This window comes from Pipistrellus kuhlii, unplaced genomic scaffold (assembly GCF_014108245.1).
Source record: "Pipistrellus kuhlii isolate mPipKuh1 unplaced genomic scaffold, mPipKuh1.p scaffold_m20_p_2, whole genome shotgun sequence".
NCBI classification, from domain to species: domain Eukaryota; kingdom Metazoa; phylum Chordata; class Mammalia; order Chiroptera; family Vespertilionidae; genus Pipistrellus; species Pipistrellus kuhlii.
In genome coordinates this window covers 88,012,519-88,035,823 of record NW_023425515.1, presented here as the reverse complement: position 1 = coordinate 88,035,823, position 23,305 = coordinate 88,012,519, and the positions used below count along the sequence as shown (strand labels likewise).

Here is a 23,305-nt window from a genome sequence, read left to right as displayed (position 1 = left end):
ATACACCACACCCAATGTCTTGTCCATGACCATGTAGTTCAGTTTTGTCTTGATGCAGAAGTCTAGCTTTTGGAATTGTAGGTCCTCGCCTGTGCTCACAGAGCCTCAGGGGACCAGGGCCCAGAGCTGCAGGGCCATCACTCCTGGCACCAAAGGCTCCAGTAGTGCAGCTCAGTCTCTACTCCCTGCTGGCATCACAATTAGGTGTGTGGCCTTGGGAGAGTTACTGGACTTCTCCCAGCCTCATTTTCCTATCTGAATGTCCACTGTTCTGGCCATGTGGCTGCCACCTGGAGACGGCCTTCCTTGGGTTTGAGGAAAGAGCAGGCTTTCTCTCAAGCTACCTAGTCTCTTTCCTTGTTTTTCCCAGCTATCTTAGTACCCTCCCCTATCTCATCTCTTTCCTGGATCTCCTGGAGTTTCATGATTTTATCTTATTCAGTCCTTTCCCCATATTTTCCCAGGGTAGTCTGCTCCCCTTTTAGTCTCTATTTTGGCTCCTGCCTAATATTGTAGTTCTGCTTAGTCATTTGACATCTACTGCGCATTTGCTTAGTAAAAGGGCTTCCCCCTGTGCCATATCTCCCTTTCCCTAATCATAATCCTGGGAGGCCGACTACCCAGGATGACTTTAAAGCTGCCTCTTCCTACTTAATCAGGCTGGTTTCATTTGCTTCCTTCCTTTTGTTAATAACTAATCCCCAATGTAACAATACTATTGTGATTCCTTTTACCCTATCGATACAAACCATAAATCACATTTATTGAGATATACTGTATACTAAACACTTTGCAAATGTCTCATGTGTATTTTATTATTTATATACTCACAGATCTATGAATCACATATGTAGAAACAGGCCTAAATGGGTTTAGAAACTTATTTATGATCACCCAATAATCAAGTAATGGAACCAAGATTTTAACCCGCAGTATTCTGATTCCTTCCACAGCCCCAATTCTTAACCTCTGTGGGCTAGTACCAAATGCAGTTTTTCTGTTGTGTGAGAAAATGTAGAGAAGGCTGTATGCTTGCCCTAAATCAAATGAGCTGCTATGAGATGAGATGGGAATATGGAAAGCAAGAGAAAAGGAGAGGAGGTCTAAACTAAAAACTACCTTTCCTTATGAAAAGAAAATCACCATTGAATTAAACCTCTGGAAGGTGTAAAATACTTGTATTTCCACTTTTGAACTTCTAGTTCATGACTAAGAAAGAAATTGTTTCTCAAAAAGATCCCATTTCAGCTTTTATCCTCCCTGGAAATTTTGAAGAGTGAACAGGAATATTTGTTTTCAAAGGCTGTCATAACAAAGTGCAACAAAATATTTTGATTAAAATAGAAATTCATTTTCTTTAAAAATTCTGGAGTCCAGAAGACTGAAATCAAAGTTTTAGCATGGCTGTGCTTCCTCTAAGACTTCTGGGTAGTATCCTTCCTTGCCTCTTTCTAGCTTCTTGTGGCAGCTTTTAATGCTGGGGTCCTTGGTTTACAGCTGTGTACCATCCCTCTTCCATCTTCACCTAGCAATCATTCCTTGTATCTTCAAATCTTTTTATGTCACTGGCCATATTAGATTAAAAGCCCACTATACTCCAGCATGACCTCATCACAGTACCCCTGCTACAAACCTATTTCCATATAAGGTCACATTTTTAAGTACTTGGATTTAGGGTACAATTCAACCCACAGCAACATGAAAAGAAAATAAGGCAATATTTATAAGTTTCAAGTTTCATATGTGGTTTTCATAGAAAGCAGCATTAAAAAGATTAAAATAATGTTAAAATATAAGTAATTAGGGGTATATATATCTACATGTGTCTATATATGCTGTGCTTTAAATCTAAATCAAACACAATTTTTTAAAATTTTGAATTTATTATATACTGAAATTTTACATCTAGATAATAATCTCTTTAGAAAAGGGAAGCATTAACATTTCACCCTAATGAAAACTATATTCCTATCCTTCATTTTCCTTGCTCACAGTTGCTTATAGTATTCAATTCAAACAACTTAACTGCATAAATAACTTTTTTGTGAAGTAAATTCTTACAGTAAGCTCACAAGACATGCAAAATCATTGCAGGAAAAAATGTTGCTGACTATGTTTTGTGTTTCCTTTTATTTAGTTGTTCCTTTGTTTTACTTATTTTTTGTTTGTTTTCTTCTCTAGCTGACTTATGAAAACAAATTGCTTTCCTCATGTGAAATGATTTAGCAGTCTTTCTCACCCTGATTTCCTGCCCCATCTTCTGTGGGAAAGCAATATACAAATATCTAAATAGAAATCAAATGTTTTTGAGAAAATATGCTAAAGAAACAAGAAAACAACTGGATTTTATTCTCTACTCAGGGTCAAGTTCATTGAACTGCAAAAGCTGAAGCATCTGGGAAAATCTGCCTAGGCAGGCAGGTAGGCAGGGCTGTGAACATAATAGAAAATGCATTTTTGTGTCAGCTTAGAGGGCTGGGAACTATTATACAATGGCTGGAGTGTGATCAAGTGAAATTCAAAATAGAGAGATTATTGTAGAACCTTCTAGCATAACAATAAAATGCAGAAAACAGATGAATCCCTGTGTCTGTCCTTTCTGGCAGAAAGCGTCTCTTTCAGAAAAACATAATTGACCTGTGCTGATTTAGAGATCTCAAATGTGCCTTTTCAGAGGACTCTGCAGCCATCTCTGTCCACTGAGCCTTTAGAAATCAAGGATTACTAAAGAATACCATCACCTGTGAGAGCTCGTCTCTGTCAGGGGTTGCCTATCAGAACTGAGAATGTAGAAAAGACTACTATAAACTACTCAGAAAAATAAAATGTTTTAAATACAGCTTTCCTAATTTGTTCAGAAATCAGAAGATAGGTAGGTGCTAAGTGTAGAAATTGCTGCATTCTCAGGAGTGCTAGGGATGGAATCCCCCAGTTTCTATCTGAGGACTTAGGTAATATTCACTAGAATCCAATGGCCATACCAACACTTCTTTAGTCATCAACTGTACAGAATGGGGTGTGGATCAGATATTCCAGTTGCAAATGTACTAATTTGCAAAAAATAGAAAATAAATAAACACTATCAAAATTTAGCAGACCTAGAAGTATTTATTTTACACTTAAATAGCCATGAATTTGACACCTGCAGAATAGTAGTTTGGGTAAAACAAAAATTTATTGATCACATATTTTGATTTTTTTATTTTTTTTTTAGATGAAGGGTAGAGAGGGAGGTAGTAAGTAGGTAAAAACATATCCATCTAGGTAATTTAAATCAATGGACTTTGTCAGAATGTGTTATCATTAAAGGCTAACTATGTTGCCTTGGGCTTATACAGATAATGACAAATGTCTGTATTTTATGAGCAGATTCTTTTGAGATAAATTTAGTGCAAGCTTATATAACTAAACATTGAGAATACTAGGAGTGTTTTGTGTGTGTGTTTTTAAGTAGTAAACAGAAAATTCAGACCTGTGATCTGCTACTAGCTTTTATTCTTAGCTAAAAATACATGCTAAGTGATTTTTATAATAACCGAGCTTCAGAACCTCCTTCCCTAACTTGTTGTCTTATCTGTCTCCCATCTTTATTTCTCAACATAATTCTTCACACTTTTATTTTTTCACCTTTTATATTTTAGGAAGAATCCAAAATATTTTTATAGGGACTCAGAGCTAGTGGCTAAAATATTTTATCTGGTTGGTCCTGGCTGGTGTGGTTAAATTGGTTAGTGACATCTGTGCACCAAAGGGTTTCTGGTTCAATTCCAGGTCATGGCACATACCCAAATTTCAGGTTCCATCCCTATTGGGGCACCAACGGGAGGCAACCAATCAGTGTTTCATTGATGTTTCTCTCTCTCTCTCTCTCTCTCTCTCTCTCTCTCTCTCTCTCTCTCTCCCCCTCCTTCTTTCCCTCCCTCCCTCCCTCCCCCTCTCTCTCCTTTCCTTTCTCTAAAATCAATGAGAAACATGTATTGTACTTGAGTGAGGATTAAAAAACATAATAATAAAAATATATATTTTTTATCTTCATGTTGCTTGGCATATATTTCTTCTGATTAAAATAGGCTGTTAGTGGATTTTTTTTTTTCTAATTCTGGTGACTTTGTTACTTCTAAAATGATGACCATTTAAATTCCATATGAAAACATTAATTTAAAATGCTATATCCATTCATCTCTATCAGGCATGTTCTTCTGAAAAATTTTATAATTTGTTTAATTCATAGTTGAAACATCAATAGCCAAATTAAGATTATGTTTCACTAGAGGCCTCTTTAAAATAGGACTGCCAAATATGTACACAGATAATAATTTAATTAAAAAAAATATATAGGACTGCCAGAGCAAATGCTGGATGTCCACATAGTCTTGAATTTCAGATAAACAACAAATAGTATTCTCTTAGTATTGAGATACATTTTTTTTTTTTCCAACACTACTTTAAAGGAAAGAAGTATTGGAGAGGTTACTAGTTTTAAAATGTTAAACATAAAATCATCTTTTAGAATGAGTGTAACTGACCCAATTATTTATAATTGTTAAGAGTAGAGATAAATAGAAACTTAGAATCTTGTTAATGTTCATTCATTCATTCATTTTACAAATGTTCACTGAGTATCTAAAATGTCAGGCCCCAAGGGATGAACTAAACGAACATTTCTGGTCGTCAACAAATTTATAGCTTAATCAAGAACATTAGTCAAATAATCTACCACATATATAGTAAATTGTAGTAAGTATGTAAAGGAGGAGGATACCCTTCCTTTATAGGATAATGCCCAACTAATGTGTTGAAGAGGGAGGGTCAAGTCAGATTTCCCTGAAGAATGAAATTTGAGCTAAAAGTAAAACCTAAATGACATTAATCTGGGCAAAGAGCATATGAGGAAAGGAACTGGATTTCCATGTAGGTGGGAGCTTCAGGGGCAAATAAGTGAAAGCTGGCACCTGAGGTTGAGATCCAGTGAGCAGTAAAAGAGCTTCTACCAAGGCTGCAGAGGAAGTCTTGCAAAGATACCCAAACAGGCCCTTTGATCTTTATTCTAAACTAGAGGCCCAATGCATGAAATTTGTGCAAGAGTAGGCCTTCCTTCTCCCGGCTGCCAGCACTGGCTTCCCTCTGGCACCAGGGACCTGGACTTCCCTCTCAGCACCAGCTTTGTCCAGAAGGTCATCTGGAAGGATGTCCAGAAGGACATCTGGACTAATTAACATATCACTCTTTTAGTATTCTATATAATAAAGAGGTGATATGCAAATTGACCATCACACCTTCATACAAGATGGCCACGCCCATGTAATCACAAGATGGCCGTCACAAGATGACAACAGGGTAGGGCAGTTGTGGGTGATCAGGCCATCAGGGGAAGTCAGTTAGGGGTGACCAGGCTGTCAGGAAAGGGCAGTTGTGGGCAACTGGGCCTACTGGGGAGGGAAGGTAGTTGGAGGGGAGGGCAGGCTGGCAGGGGAGGACAATTAAGGGTGACTGAGCCAGCAGGGAAGGGTAGTTCTGGGAGACAAGCCTGCAGGGGAGGGTGGTAGGGGCAATTAGGCCTGCAGGGGAGTTGTTAGGGATTTTTTACAGGTATTTGTTCAAGCAGAAGCAGTTAAAGGCAATTAGGCCGCCAGGCATGCAAACAGTTGGGATCCAGCAGTCCTGGATTGTGAGAGGGATTTCCAACTGCTGGTTTAGTTTACATCCCCTGAGGGGTCCCAGATTGAAGAGGGTGCAGGCTGGGCTGAGGGACACCTCCCGCCCAGTGCACTAAATTTTGTGCACTTGGCCTCTAGTTATAGATAACAGTGAGAATACTTTCAAATTTCTAATAGAGCAATAAGACATATTTAAAGTTGAATCTAGCTGATTGAAAGAGAGATGATTAGAGTGGATTAGGTTTGTAAACCATTTTCTAGATGGTTAGGAATTTAGCTCCTGTGAAAATATTATGATAGTCTAGGCTGGTGGTTTTTTTTGTTTGTTTGGTTTGTTTTGTTTTTGTGTAGGGCTATATAGTAAATATTTTAGGATTTATGGACATACAGTCTCTACTCAATATTTCCATTGCAGTGAAAACACAGTCATAGATATACGTAAGTGAAGAAACATGGCTGTGTTCCAATAAAACCTGAATTGTTAATCCCAGTATTGGAATTTCATATAATGTCCATGTGTCTTGGTATAATAGTATTCTTTTAATATTTTAAAACCACATAAAGATGAAAAAATCACTGACTTCAGACAATACAAAAACAACACTCATCCATGTTTTAGCTGCTGGAGGTGTTTTTGGGGAGAGTTGCATGGTTTGGAGGGCTATTCTGCAGGAAAAATTAAGAAAAATGTTAATGGTTTAAGAATTGAGATTGAGAAAGAAACCCAAAGGTCTTGGGTTTCTGATCTGAATAGGTAGGCAGATAAATGGTAGTGCCAATCCCTGAAATAGGCAAAGAAGTTTGAAGGGAGACATCTGGTTTGGGCTTTTTTTTTATGGTTTTGAAACATCCAGATGGAGATATGAAAATGCATGAGAAAATATTTTAGTTGGCACTAAAAATTATAATCACCAGATAATACGAGGCAAGAGAAGACTACAGGGACTCGTTTCTTTCCTATAATACTTAAATTCTAAATCTGCTCAATTTCTTGTTTCTTTCCTATAATACTTAAATTCTAAATCTGCTCAATATCTCTTTATTCTGGATAGTTCCTGATTTTTCTTCACCTCTCTTCTCAGGTATCTTAGTCTCATCTTTTTAATATATATATTAAAAAGGGATCATTCCTGTGTTTCTTTTTTTCTTTTTTTTTGCCACAAAACTGGGCTTTGCTATTTTATTTTTATTTTATTGAGTATTGGGGTGAAATCCTATATAATAAAAGTGTAATATGCAAATTGACTGAACAGTGAAATGACTAGATTGCAGAGGGTGGGGCCAGCAAGCAGGTGGTGCCAGGCTAGCCAAAGCACATGCCAGCGAGCAGAAGGAGGGAATGGTGGTGGGGGCAAGTGGTGACCAACAGTGGTAGAGGGTGATCAGGGTGGCGAGGGGCAGGGCTAGCTCTATCCCCTGATCAGCCCACTTTGTGGCCTCCTGCAGAGGGAGGACAGACCTTGGCTTAGGCCTGCTCCTTGCAGGGAGCAAGTCTAAGCCATCAGTTAGATATTGCCTGAGGACTCCTGGACTGCAATAGGGTGCAGGCTGGGTTGAAGGGCGCCCCCCTCCCCTAGTGCATGAATTTTTATGCACCTGGCCTCTAGTTGGTTAATAAAATTATATAGGCTTCTGGTGTATAATTCTGTAATGCATCATCTGTATATTTTATTGTGTGTTTACCACCCAAAGTCAAGTATCCTGTCACGATTTATCTCCTTTACCCTCTACTACCTCCCTCCACCTCCTTTCCCTCTGATAATCACCATACTATTGTTTATATCTATGTTTTTTGTTTGTTTGTTCTACTTAATTCCTTCACTATTTTCACCCAGCTCCCAACCACCCTCTCTTCTAGCAACTGCCATTCTGTTTTCTGTATGTATAAGTCTGTTTCTGTTTTGGTCCACACTTTCACAAAAAGGTAAGATTTCCCTTTTTTAATTTTTTTTTATTGTTTTGGATTTCTTAGGTTATATTCTCAAAAGTGGAATCACTGAATTATAAGGCAGTTCCATTTCTAATTTTCTAAGGAAACTCTACTGTTTTCCAAAGTGGCTGTAACAATCTGCATTCCCACCAAGGGTGCACAAAGGTTCCCTTTCTCCACATCATTGCCAGCACTTTTTTTAAAAAAATATTTTATTGATTTCAAAGAGTAATGGAGAGAGAAAACATCAATGATGAGAGAGAATCATTGATAGGCTGCCTCCTGCACACCCCCTATTGTGCCCTTGACCAGAATGAAACTTGGGACCCTTCAGTCCACAGGCTAACACTCTATCCACTGGGCCAAACCAGCTAGGCTATCTCATTGTGGTTTTAATTTACATTTCTCTGATGTTTAGTAACTTGAGCATGTTTTCATATATCTATTAGCATATGCATATCCACTTTGGAGAAGTGTTTTTTCGGAACCTTGTCCATTGTTTAATTGGATTGTTTCTTTCTTTCTTTCTTTCTTTTTTTTTTTTTTGGTGTTGAGTATTATAAGTCCTTTATAATTTTTGTATAATCATCCCTTATCAGATGCATCATTTGCAAATATGTTCTCCCATTCAGTGGTTGTCTTCATTTTGTGGATTTCCTCTGCTGTGAAAAAACTTTTTAGTTTGATGTACTTTTTCTTTTGTTTCTCTTGCCTGAGAAGATATAACAGAAAAGAAAAAAAAAGTATTGCTACAATAAATTTCTAAGATTTTACTGGTTATAATTTTTCTAGGATTTTTTTTTTGTTTGTTTTTGGTCTTACATTTTAGTCTTTAATCTATTTTGAATTTATTTTTGTCAATGGTATATGAAGGTAATCTAGCTTTGGTTTTTACATATATTTATTCAAATTTCCCAGCACCATTTATAGAATAGACTATCTTTTCCCATTGTTTGTCTTGCCTACTTTATCAAATATTAATTGACCATGAAGGTGTGTTTATTTCTGGGCTCTCTGGTCCATTAAACTATATATCTGTTTTTATACCAATACCATTCTATCTTGTTTACTTTGGTTTGTAGTATAATTTGACGTCAGGTAGAGTGATTCCTCCAAATTTATCTTCTTTTTTAGAATTACTGAGGCTAGCTCTGGCCTGTATGGTTCAATTTGTTGGGCATTGTCTTGTGTATCAAAAGGTCTCCAGTTCATTTCCTGGTCAAAACATTTACCAGGTTGCAAGTTTGATCCCTGTTTGAGATGTGTATCAGAAGCCACCAATATCTCTTCTCCACCACTCCTCCTCCTCCTCCTCCTCCTCCTCCTCCTCCTCCTCCTCCTCCTCCTCCTCCTCCTCCTCCTCCTCCTTCTTCTTCTTCTTCTTCTTCTTCTTCTTCTTCTTCTTCTTCTTCTTCTTCTTCTCTTTCTCTCTCTCTCTCTTAAATCAATAAAACATTTTAAAATTATTGATGGGGCTGTTCATCAATAATTTTTTTGTGGTTCCATAAAAATTTTTAGAATATTTGTTCTAGTTTTGTGAAATATACCCACAGGTTGAGAACCACTGCTGTAGAGTCTAAGACCATAGGAAAACATAAATATTTACATTATGATTCATTAACAGTAGCAAAATTACAGTTATGAAATAGCAACAAAAATAATTTTTTGGTTGGGGGTCACCATAACATGAAGAACTGTATTAAAGGGTCACGGCATTAGAAAGGTTTAGAACCACTGCACTATAGTATATTGATAGCAATTGTGCTGAATCTATAGATTGCTTTGGGTTTTATGAATATTTTACTTATGTTAATTATTTCTATTTATGAATATGGTATATACTTCCACTTATTTGTATCTTCAGTTACTTTCTTCAGTGTCATATAATTTTCTGAGTAAAGGCAGGCCTTTTACATCCTTGGCTAAATTTATTCCTAGGATTTGTTTGTGTTTTTGTTCTGTTTTGTTTTTGAAGCAATTATGAATGGAATCATTTTCTTAGTTTCCCTTTGTGATAGTCCATTATTGGTATTTAAATGTTTACTCTGTATATTTCCATTTTCTGATTCTTTTAATTCAGTTTTGGAAGATTGAATGTTTCTACCAATTTATCCATTTTATGCAGATTGTCCAATTAGTTGGCATACTACTTTCTTACAATCTTTTGAATTTCTGTAGAGTCAGTTGTTACTTCCTCCTCCTCCTTCTTCTTCTCCTCCTCCTTCAAGCAGGTCCTTAAACATTCATTGAAATATGGTTTGGTGGTAACAGACTTCTTCATATTTTTCTTCTCTAGAAAGCTTTTTTATTTATCTTTCAATGTTAAGTTTGATACCCTTGCTGAGTATAGTAGTCTTATCTGTAGTTCCTTGCTTTTTATAACTTTGAATATTTCATGCTAATCCCTTCTGGCCTGAAATTTTTCTGTTGAGAAATGAGCTGATAGATTTTTGGAAACTCCCTGTAGGTAACTAAGTGTCTTTCTCTTGGTTTTTAAGAATCTCTCTTGTCTTCAATATTTACCATTTTAATTATGATATGTCATGACGTTGTCCTCTTTGGCCTGTCCTATCTGGGATTCTGCATTTTATGGACTTGTGTGTCTCTTCCTTTTACCAGGTTATGAGAATTTTTGGTCATTATTTCTTCAAATAGGTTTTTGATCTCTACCTTCTCCTTCTGTTAACCCTATGATGCAGATGTGTTTACTATTCATGTTAAACTATCTTTATTTTTCTAAATCCCTTTTTTCAATTTTTATTGAATTGCTCTGATTGAATGTTTGCTGTTACCTTTTGTACCAAATTGCTGATTCAGTTATCTGCTTCATCCAATCTACTGTTTATTTCTGCTAGTATATTCTTTATTTCGGATGTTTTTATTCTTCATGTCTGAATGGTTCTTTTTTATAGCTTCTACAGTGTTGGTTTTTTTGTTTTGTTTTGTTTTGTTTGTTTGTTTGTTTTTTTGTGTGTGTGTGTGTGTGTGTGTGTGTGTGTGTGGTTTTAATGCTTGCTATCTCTTTGTTGAAGTTTCTTGAGTTCTAAGCACTGTTCCCCAGCACCATTAATTGAAATATGTGCTCTATTATTCTTAATATTATCACACTACAAAGGTGTGATAATATTATTCTTAATATTATTATATTAAGATGATACTGGGACAGAGGTTTGGTCAGGTTTTGGGCAGGTTCGCCACAGTCATCACCTATAGCTACAAGTGGCATTGTTTTATTTTCCTTGAAATGGGCATTACCAATATATTATCATTTTGTATATGTGCTTTAAGTTGATAAAGTTTGGAAAGCATGATAAGCTGTAAATGATAAAGTTATTAAGAATCATATCAGAAACTCTGTGGATAAGGTAGTAGATATTGGAAAGTGAATAATTTTGGTATAAGAACACTGTTTCTACTACGTACCAGCTGATATTACCATAGGCAAACAGTTTTTCTAACCTTCATTTTACTGAGTTGTAAGAAGGGAAAAATTATGTTAAAAATAATAATTTATTTATATTGAGATTAATGATATCCCCTTTAATTCTTTGCATAGTTTTAGGGGGGAAAACTTTTTCTCTGACAACTTAGGTCAGAGGGGACATGGACCTGCAAATTAACTGACAAATTATTATCTGGAGAAACATTTTAATTCACACATATGTGGGAATACTCAATGGTTAGTAACTTGCTGAGCAGCCATTTTATACACCAGAATACCCAGGGGTAACAGTTTATGTACCAGCTTAACAAAAATGATTTTGGGCTTCGGTGTGGGAGGCTTTCTTGGGCATTTTCATCCTGAGGCTAATGGGCAGTCTCCTACTGGCTCAGAGCTTCCATGGAGGGGTGAATTCATACTGCCTAATGCTAAGAGTTTTCTCTCAAGTGGGAGACTTCCTTGGAGAGGAGTTAATGGCAGCTGTATTTTCAGAAGGCTTTGGTTATGTGTAAGTAGGTTTTATTTGTATGTTTTTTAGAGCTGAGGCATGGTAAGATGTTTTCAGTTTAAATAATCTTTCTACTATTCTGATGGGTAATTATTCCCTTCAGTGGCTACACTAAACCTTTGTCTGTATAGTTGTCTTATTCCTACAACTAGACTGAAAGGATTGTCCTGTCTTCTTAGACTGATTCATTGCTTTGTGGAACATTCACTTTATGTAATACCTATGAGGTTCAGCAGAAAAGCTAGGCATGGAAATGTATTCCAGACTTACCGGCTACATGCAAACCATTCACCTGAGCACAAACAATATTCATAGTGAATTATGAATCCACTTTTGCATTTTTGTGCTAACCTGAGGATGTTCTCATGCTATATACTGGACTCAATTAAAATGTTTTCAGTGAATTATTTTAATCAATCCAAGGACATGGATATCTGGGTAGAAGCTATGGACCAAATATTAAACAATACATTTCATTGGGGAGGAGAGAAATTAGCAAAATTATAAGTATTTGAAATCCAAGGAAGTTGCAAGAACTAGAAAAATACTTCTGAGTGCAGAAAAATTATTGTTTATTTTATTTAAAATAACAGTTCAGCCTGAGACACTCAGATAATTCAGTAGTCCATATGATTACATTCTGCTATTGTTATGATACCCAAAATGAGAGTACATCAAATATAATTTGTTTTTCTTGAGCATGTAGAAATAGACATATAATAATTTCCCTCACCTACTCATGGAATTTTAGAAACAGTTTTAGGAAACTTGTAATATTTCTAGAATATACAATTCATCTGGTGTGGGAATTTCTGCTCAGGGTCCTTCCTCATCTTGAAACCCTAGAATTTTTCTGATTAAAATTGTGTTGCCAGTTGTTGATTCTGTGCTTACACTGCACTTTGCAGTTCAAGGAATAATATGGTGCTATATGATTATGTTTCTGTGAGATGTACCTTACAAATTACAAGCAAGAAATCTGCACACAATACTTATTGAAATGGCGATTAAATAAAGTGAAAACTAATGATTCACATGTACATTTTCTAAGAAGATTACTATGGTAATGTGTTCCTTTTTATCTGTGTCCTTTAGCTTTCCTCACCCTGACTTCTTCCCCCACTTCCCACTTAATAAGTGGGGGTTGGTTTCTAATATGCACTTTGAGAACCATCTCCCAATTTGGAAATATTAATAACTCTTCATACTTTCCTTAGGTGAGTAATAAAAAAAGACATTCAACATAAAAATTAAAGGTGTTGTGAAGATGCCAAGAGACATTTTCTTCATTTTACTATGGAATTATCAGAAGGAGATGAAGTCTCAACCTTTACATACAGCCATAATAATTTTCTGTGGTTCCGTGGGACACACTATGCTTAGCGATGAAACTATGTAATAAACTCGATGGTTGAAATATTACCTCCAGATTGCAGAGTTATATTCTGTTAATTCTCTCAAAGGGATTCTGCTCTCATGTTAACTCTTAAAGTGCTAAGATTTGCTAATATGTAACACTTCTTGTATATCACTTGTATTTTTTATGTGAATAATTGACTAGTGAGTGTCATAATTTTATGTCTTTTGTAGAAATTGAAAATGAGCTTCATAATATAGTTTCATAGAAATTTAATATTTTCCAATTAATAATATCCTATATAATAAAAGTACAGTATGCAAATTGTCCCCTTAAGCAAAGTTCTTCCAGGGGTTCAATGGGGGGGGGGGGCAGAGCCAGCCAGGGGAAAGGAGGGAGCCCCTGGTCAGCAGCCAGAAGCTTCTAGGAACCCTATCAGTGCATGAATTTCTTGACTGGGCCTCTAGTTAACCTATGAAATTATAAGATGCAAAAAGTGTACATTTTATGAAAAGCGTGGGGTTTCAGTATGATCTGCCTTGTCTGATAGTTCTCTTAGGGCATTCTTTTTTTAAAAAAAATATATTTTATTGATTTTTTACAGAGAGGAAGAGAGAGGGATAGAGAGTTAGAAATATCAATGAGAGAGAAACATCGATCAGCTGCCTCTTGCACATTCCCTACTGGGAATGTGCCCTCAACCAAGGTATATGCTCTTGACCAGAATCGAACCCAGGACCTTTCAGTCCACAGTCCAACGCTCTAACCACTGAGCCAAACTGGTTTCAGCTCTTAGGGCATTCTTGATACATGTATTATGTATCATGTATCAGGAATCAACATATTCTGGTTATAAGTCTTTAAAGATATAACCTAATACACAAGTGCATTGATACTTTATGTTTTACTCATATTCATACTAAATTTTCACCATTACTTTTTAAGAGCAACCCCTTCTCTGTGAAATGAATTTTGTTCTTTATCATTTAAAAAAGGAATGCCAAAATTAACCATTTAAGAGCACATATAGAATTGATTATTCATTGAAATATGTTTATATCTGAATGTACATGTAAGTGTTTATGTATTTGAAAACTTTGTTTGCATAACGATAGGCTTTGAAAGTCAGAAGTGAGTTTTTCCCTGACATGAGGGTGAAACAAAATGAACAAAACATAAGTATTGAATCTATTCATCAGTGGCCAGCAGCTACATGGAATTCCAGGGATTGTTTGCCCTTTAGCGGATTCTCTGGATATATTAGACTTAATCTTACACTTTTACAAATATATTCTGTTCAATAAAAAGATTACATCAAAATACTAGATAATATGCCCATTTGAGGTGCAAACACATTTTTATTTATGCCTGTGCATACATTCATAATTACATGTACATGTTTATGTTTTACTTATGTATTATGTGCTATAACACATGGATCATCTTAATACATTCACCTACTTATATTTAAAATCTGAAGATCCTCCTTTCCTTCATGAACTAATCATTTAATATCACCAAAGATTTTCAGTGCCCACTAGTGATATTAAAGACAGGTCTTACTCTTATAGTTAACAATATTCATTTTTGTGGATTTATATAATCAATCTTCTGTCACAGAACACTGATGAAATCACCTTACTTTTTATTAATTCAAAAAAGATGTATTTAGTACTTACAGGGTATTAAAATTTTATCTTACATTGGGTTTATAGATTCTGGCTACAAGTTTCCAAGACACTCGTGACATTATGGTTTAATATGTGAAAGATACAGCATATTGTTCACTCAAGAAATGTAGTCAGAGCAATGTTGTCTAATGTTCCTCTTTGAGAATGGCCATGGCAGGGCTGGGACCAGAGTGAGGCAATTGCAGTTCCTGTGATTCCATTTTAAGGAGTCATGTAAGTACCAACAGTATTGTATTCCTGGACAATTCTGAGAGTGAGCACCTTCTTAAAGTGAAATGACTATGGTGCAAAATGAAAGGCTCACTCACATAGTTTCTGAAAGATCCTAGAATGAGTGGCTCTTTAAATTTTGCACACTAAGTCCTTACTCCAGGTCCTGGACTGCAGCAGATTTTCACAAAATGTGTTCCCAGCCAGACGCTGCCTCACCCCGAATCACTGGGCTGCCTCAGAGGTAGTTCTAGGAAATAAAAGAGAACCTTGAAAATGAAGAGATAGTAATGTAAAATCGTAGGTGAATAGAATATGTGGATATAGGCCATAACTCAGGAAGTTGCATATTTTCCTAAAAGTGTGAGCTCTTTTCTGATATCTTTCAAGGGGAAATTATTAACTATTTATAGATAGAAACAAAAGATTTTTCCAGAAGTCACAGGGGACTAAGACATCACAGCACCACCGTAATAACTGCCATGAGGCAGTCACTTTTACAAGGCCATGCTCATCACTATGGGATCCCATAGAGCTGTGCTCACTTGTGAGAATTAAGAGGTAATATGAATGCCCAATCCAGTTGTTAGGAAATTTGATATTTATTCCTTGCAAGAGGATGCTAGCTGATTAGGTTTCCATAGATAGCCTTAAGCCAAATGAAGTATGAAATCATCTATTAATGAATAGTGTAGGGTTTTCTTCATCCAAAGGAGTTGTTCACTGACCTATTTATGTAGATAAAAAGATGATCAACTATAGTTAATAATTTGGGGTGAATGTTGGATGACACTAATATTTGAAAAGGGTAATCCACACATGGTGAAACCATTAATAATAGACATTTAATTAATGAATTCGGGCATTTGCAGAACTACCTAAAATTTTCTGTTTGAATTGGTTTTGCTTATCCAGGAAACAGTGAGGGTTTTGGTAGTTCTAGATAATTATTTTATCATCTCTAGACAGTTTCAGCCTTTGCATAAGGAAAGGAATATTCATCCTGCATCACTCAGAAAACTGAATTCACAGTTTTGGTGCATCTCACGTTATAGTAGTCTCTCCAGTGGTATGAATGTAGCTTGATCACGTTTTAGCACACTGATGAAAGGAATCGCTGTGTGTGCAAAAATTAAGTTCTGAATTTGACCCACAAAGATATTGAAACTCTTTCCTTTTTTTAAGCACTTAAACATTTTTTTTTAAATTGATTTCTTTTTTCTTTTTCTTTTTTTTTTTAGAGAGAGAAAGAGAAAGGGAGGAAGAAACATACATGTGAGAGTGAAATAATCAGTTTCCTCTGACACACCCTTTCTTACTTGCCACCCTCTCCTTTGTTTTGTTTCTGTTGTTTTTTGTTGCTGCCTTCCTCTTATGGCTCATTGATGCTAGATTCCTTACAGTTTGATATATTGGACTGTACTGTGGGCACATTCCAGCTGGGCTCCTATGGAAGTCTGTGACTTAGAAATGCCAAATCCAGCTCACTGCCATTTTTTCCCATGACCTATCAGTTAAGAATAGTTTTTAAATGGTTGAATGAATTAAAATAAGAATGATATTTTGGAACACATACAGATTTAATGAAAATCAAGAGTTATTGTTCAGTCCTAACCGGTTTGGCTCAGTGAATAGAGTGTCAGCCTGTGGTCGGAAGGGTTTCAGGTTCCATTCTGGTCAAAGGCATGTACCTTGGTTGTGGGCACATACCCAGTGCAAGGTGTGCAAGAGACAGCTGATGTTTCTCTCATTGATGTTTCTAGCTCTCTATCTCTCTCACTTCCACTCTGTAAAAAATCAATAAAATATATACATATTTTTAAAGAGTCAATTCTCATAAAGTTTTATTGAAGCACAGACACACTCATTTATTTCTGACTTTTTTTTTCTACAATAGCAGGGTTGAGCAGAGACAAATTTGGTAACATATTTTATAACTCACAAATGCTAAAATACTTGCTATCTAGACTTTTAGGGAAAATTTTGTGGATCTTTGCCTTAAGCAGTTTAGGAAATGGTCTTGGATTGTCCTGAAAAGTTACCACACTTTTGTAGCTGCAGTGCAATTTTAGCCAGCAGGGCATGGACATGGTGTGGCAGCAACTCCTTCTATATGAGCAGATGTCCTGAAGAAGTAAAGGGAAAAGGAGCATACATTGAAGTTTTCTTTGTTTGTTTGTTTTTTGCTTTATATTTATAATGGTAAAAGTAATCAAGAATTAAACTTCAGAATTCAAATGAATTTAACAACTGTTTTAAAAATATATATATTTTATTGATTTTTTACCGAGAGGAAGAGAGAGGGATAGAGAGTTAGAAACATCAATCAGTCGACTCCTGTACACCCCCATTGGGGGGGTGTCCACAACCAAGTTGCATGTCCCTGACTGGAATCGAACTTGGGACATTTCAGTCCGCAGGCCGATGCTCTATCCACTGAGCCAAACTGGTTTCAGTGAACTTAACAGCTCTTAAAGGAAGTTTATGTTCCATGTTTTAAGCTTGGTGATTTCACATGCATGATGCCATATGAGGTTGATATTGATGATATCAATATTGATAGCACAAAACCATTCATAAATGTCAGCGAAAAATAGAACCATGTACTTTTCCAAATGATTATTTGACCATTTTGATGGATAGATGTCTTCTCTACAACTGATTTTTTAGCTGTTATAGGATAAAGCCTACATTCTTAATCCAAGTCCATCCTCTGAGTCTCCTCTTTTCTCTTTCTGTCTCTCTCTTCCCTAATGTGGCAAAAATATTAAAACATAAGGTTTAAGAACATAGACATTGGAGTCAGATGTTCTTGGTCTTTAATACTGGCTTTCCTCAAACTAAGTGTGTAAGATTGATCCAATTACTTAATTGTGCAGTAGACCCCCCATTTATCCATAGTTTCCCTTTTTACAGTTTCACTTATATTCTAGTTCAACCATCATCCAAAAATACTAAACTAAAATCCTCAGAAGAAAACAACAACAATTCAAAAGTTTTAAGTTGTGCACCATTCTGACAGCATGACAAAATCTTGAGCTGCACAGGTCTGTCCCACCCTTCACATAAATAATTCCTTTGTTCAGCATATCCATGCTGTATACACTATCCTCCTTAGTCCCTCAGTAGCCATATTGGTTATCATATTGCAGTGCTTGTGTTCAAGTAATCCTTGTCATCAGGTCAATAGTAGCCTAAGGCTACTTCACAGTGCCAAATTCATTCACCTCACTTCATCTCATCATGTAGACATTGTATCATCTCACAACATTGCAAGAAGGGTGAGTACAATACAGTAACATATTTAAGATAGATAACACAATCAAAGTACTTTTATTAAAGTATCTATATATATAAAAGCCTAAGTGACTGGCTGGTAGGTATGACAAGCACTGACCACCAGGGTGCAGATGTCCAACACAGCAGCTGCAGAGCAACAGCAACTTTACAGAGTGCAGTCTCACATTCCAGGAACCCTCAGGGGATGTCAGACTGTGGGTTTTGGCCTTATCCCCACAGGCCAGGCTGAGGGACCCCTCTCGTGCACAAATCTGTGCCCCAGGCCTCTAGTATGACTATAATTGTTCTATTTTATTTTCAATCTTTACTGTAATCTCTTACTCTGTTCCTTCGTAAATCAAACTTTCTCATAGGTAAGCATGTATAGAAAAAAATAAATAATATGTACGGTTTGAAACTATCCTTGGGTTCAGGCATCCACTGGGGGTCATGGAATATATTGCTTGTGGCTAAAGGGAGACTGTTTCTAATTTGAAGTGCTTACCTGCTAACTTTTGGAAACATATATGAGATGAAGACACTATACTCAGTATGTACATATAGCAACACAGGCAAACTTTGGTTCTTATAATGAGAGTCTTAAGAAACAATCCAAGATAAAAATTATTCAGAAATGAAACTTTAGGAAATAAAAAGAAACAAGTTCAAAATACAATTTATTTTTATAACCACATAATATTTAGTTCATATAGAAATGGAATGATGAGTTGGTAACTATTTTAGTTAACAAACTTAACATCTGTTTTCCTATTTGAGTCATAGTTTATATCTTGGACCACACATGATTTACTATCAAACACTTCCATTCATCAGTGACTGGCCAACTCACTTAAACTAGTTTGATGCAAAACCATCAAATTGCTCAGGGAGTCATCCTATATAATAAAAGGCTAATATGCAAATTGTCCCTCAAGAGTTTGACTGACTGGAAGTTCAACTGCTCACAATGACATACACTGACCAGCAGTGGGAGGCACAGAACCAAGGAAGGCCCCAGCTGGCCCTAATCATCAGCCAGGCCTACAGACCCTACCCATGCATGCATTTTGTGTACCAGGCCTTTATTTTGTAGTAACAGAACATTCTATTATCAATAACTATTTCCTTGCCAGTTCCTATTTCAGAATCTTTGTTGAGTGTATAACTGGACCATTAAACTTTTTATGAATTGCAAACCTTTAATCCACATCACTGGCTCTGACACAACCTTCTGTACATACCAACAGCTATAAAAAAAGATGTAGACAGTACAAACTATATTGAAGAAGATAGGAAAAAAGAGAGAGAGAGAGAAATAGAGAATGATGGAAATAAGGGTAGAGTAAATGAAAGAGAGAAGAAAGAATGGATGGAAAGAGGAAATAAGAAAGGAAAGGAGCATTATTAAAAAGTGTCACCAGAACTGGTTTGGCTCAGTTGATAGAGTGTTGGTCTGTGGACTGAAGGGTCCCAGGTTCGATTCCATCAAGGGCATATATCTTAATTGTGGGCACATCCCCAGTGGTGGGTGTGCAGGAGGCAGAAAATTGAAGTTTCTCTCTCATTAATGTTTCTAACTATCACACTCTCTTCCTCTCTGTGAAAAATCAATAAAATATATATTTTAAAAAATAAAAAGTGTCAATTTATAATCATCAATTACAATACATGAGGAAGAAGATATTAAACAGGAAATAAATGCACAAGTCAGTACTTAACTTATTAAAAGAAGCCTCTTTCCAACTCTGAGTTTGATAAGATTCCTATTACACTTTAACTATATTTCTATGTCATTTATATTAGGGAATAAGTGGTAGAGCCCCATTCTAAAGCAGAAAAGTACTAAAAAAATAAAATAAAATAAAGCAGAAAAGTACTAATCTCTCAGACAACAGAAAATGCTCTCATTGTACATAAAATATAACCATCAGTAGTAAATTTATAAAGCTAAATTTCTCACAACTTGCTTCCTACAAGTTTGCAAAGGAACGGCATATCATTCTTACAAAAAATGTAAGTTAAAGTTGAATTTTTATCTGTCTTGAATGGAAACATGCAATTCTCTCTTAGTGGAGGGAATCAGTGAGCTTTATGGGAAAATCTTCCTGGCTGCTTGTAGTCTGGGTAAAAATTGTTATCGTTGGATTTGCATTAAATGCAGCTCCTTCTTCTTAAAATAAGATGATTGGCAGGGATTAAAGCTTTATTACTAATGGAATTCTGAACCAATATTTTCATGAATAATATCTACTCCCTTGTTTATTAATGGTGTTTTTGAAGTGCATGTACCAGTGTATTAACTATTAAAGTTCTCAGTTTAGATGAAGTGGACTTAGTATATACTTTTCCTACTGAGCCAAACACTTAATGTAAGCATAACCAATGAACAAAAAACTCTGGGGAGGGAGGGCATGTATAAGGGTGGGGGTGGGTTGGGGATTGGTAAGGTATGTACACATATAATATCTTAATTAAAAAAAGAGAGAAAAAAAGAGAAATTAATTTGTTGTGATAAAGTCGTAATTAAAATAAGGCATACTTATAATTTTAGATTATTTTTTTAATTTGGAATGGACAGGGCAATATTCATTAGAGGAAAAATTTGCAGAGATTATTCAAACCATATTAAAGTATAGCTTTCATCAGTATTAGTCCATCTTAGTGATTTATGTATGTATTAATGATGAATCAACTAGATGAAAATAATATTGCTTCTACAGGTCATTTCAACTACTATTGAACTTAAATTGTTCTTTATTAACCTGTTTCTATGTATATTTCTATGTATTCATTTTTAAAAATTTAAATGCATTTTTTATTGTTGATAGTATTACAGATAATACTTTCTATCTATTTCATTTGCTTATTTTTTCTTATATAGAAAAAGCTTTGGCCTTTATTTTCTGTTTATTAATGCAGTATATTCATTGTAGTTGTTTCTTAGAATATATAGAAATTATACTCCTTAGAATAATAGTGTTAATAACAAAATAGAAAACGGGTAATGGATCATGATGCCATGTGAATGACTTCTCTCCAAAACAACTACTTCCTGGAGAAACTGGAAAGTGAAAATAATGTATGTTTGATTGTAACAGAGAAATTATGGCCACCAGCTGTCCTTAATCCAGGGACAAAATTCATAATGCGGGTTTATAAAAAAGAAGAGTCACCTCCTCTATTTTGCTCTTGTCTGGGCTTGCGCTTGCCATTTTCATTCTCTCTCTCAGGAATGGTGGTATCAGACTTAGCACCAAAGGTAACAAAAAATTGGACTCAAAAACAAACAATTTGAATACTTTCTTCAATATTATCAGGCCACTTGTGTGTTCAAGTGTTAGTCCTTTAGATGTCTTTTGTTTTGTTTTGTTTTGTTTTGTTTTTCTTGGCTGTCTTTGGGGGCCAAATATATTTTTAATTGTTTAAAATATTACATATAGTATTACATATGTTGCCTTTTCCCCCACATTGACCTCCCTTAGTCCTCCCCCAGCCCCTGTACATGCATTCACCCTCTAGTGTCTGTGTCTATTGGTTATGCTTATATGCATGCATACAAGTCCTTTGGTTGATCTCTTATACCTAGCATCCCCCACCCCCGCTGCCTTCCTACTGAAGTTTGACAGTCTGTTTGATGCTTATCTATCTCTATATCTATTTTTGTTCATCAGTTCATTATATTCCACAAATGTTTTTAACAAAAAATATTATAAGACTAGAATTTTTGGTTTGAATTAATAAGGAAATAATAAGTTAGAATGACTAAAATTACTTCCATGAAAGAAAGGAATTGATATATTTTTCTTAGGAAATATTGTTCTCCAAAAAGAAATAGTTATTACAATTTGTGTGATTATAATGTCAGGGATTCATTTTTAATTAAGGGTCCATTGACCTTTTTGGAACCTTAAATAATAGTATTGGATGGTAAATATTATCATTTAAACCACTCTATAGATTCTTGCTACATTCTCTATAAACCACTGTGTTTCCCTAAAGTTTCTCTGAGTTTACTTTATGGAAGTTTTCTGTATGGCCTGATTCTCAATTTAGTCTGACTGTTATTTTCTGTTGCTATATAGATTTTACTTTATTGGTTTAAATGTACTTTGCTGCCAGTTTACTAATATAGTAGCTGAGATGTACTGGCAATTAGTATTAATTTTATTACTTTGTACTGTAATTGTTGCTTATATCCTAACCACAGAATCTTTTAATCCAAAAATAATTCAGCAACATTTGATTCAGTGCTTTTTGTCTTCTTCTTTTAATATTTATATTTCATTATGAAATAATATTATTAAACATTTTTAAAATAACCTTTCCTTTAAATATATTAAGGTGTATGGATGAAACTAAAATGTCTTCATGGAGCCTCTTATCATTGAAAATATATGTTCGGTTCCCAATAACAATAGATGTCTTTCTTCTTTTCCCATGTTAGTTTTCCTTTCTGTCATGTCAAACAGCTGTCATATAAATAATTAAGGGCAAAACATGAAAAGAATGCATGTTTTTTAAATTCTGTTTAAATGTTAGCATTAAGTAGAACCTTACCTTTATTTTTTCCCAGATGGTGATCAAGCTGATTTAAGTTTCTCTCTTCATGCTGATGACTTTACTTGTGATGACTAGCAATATTTGGTTTAACCCTTTCTAGACCTTTGTATAAATCTGTTTAAAGTAGCAACATGCTTGGGTTTAATCTATGCTAATTATAATGAAGAGTCATCAGGTATTAAATATGCAAAACATAGGTTCTTAGTTGTTTCCTTTAGGAATACACATTTATGTGACAACAATTCCAGTGCATTAATGTAGAAATGTGGAATGGACTGTACTGTGGCCACACCCTTTTCTTTAACTGCTCGCACTCCCTCACCCATCAGCACATAGGAATAATCACACTGCAATGCTCCCAGGTAGCACTCAGTGAAAACAGCTGTTATTACAGTTCTACCTTCTTGCCTGGGAAGCCAGTTTAAGCAAAGAGATTCCTGTCTCAAATAGACTGTCTTGTTTCTGAAGATCCCAAGGCTCTTTGACAGCCATTTTGAAGGATTTAGCCACAGTCCTGAAATACTCCCTTAGAGTTATTACCTTATAGACACTTTTTTTAGCAGTGAATCCTGCTATAAATAGTTACTACTGTAGAAAGCACATCAGCATTAAATAGGGATTACTTGTTTCATTTTAGTACATTTATGTGCACAAACTACAATTCCTTCTGA

General features: G+C 35.5%; 1 protein-coding gene across 19 annotated transcripts in view; it reads left to right on the top strand.

Moving 5' to 3' along the window:
- Positions 1-23,305, top strand: part of ROBO2 (roundabout guidance receptor 2) — a 1,761,697-nt gene that overhangs the window by 1,441,252 nt on the left and 297,140 nt on the right. The window lies entirely within an intron of this gene.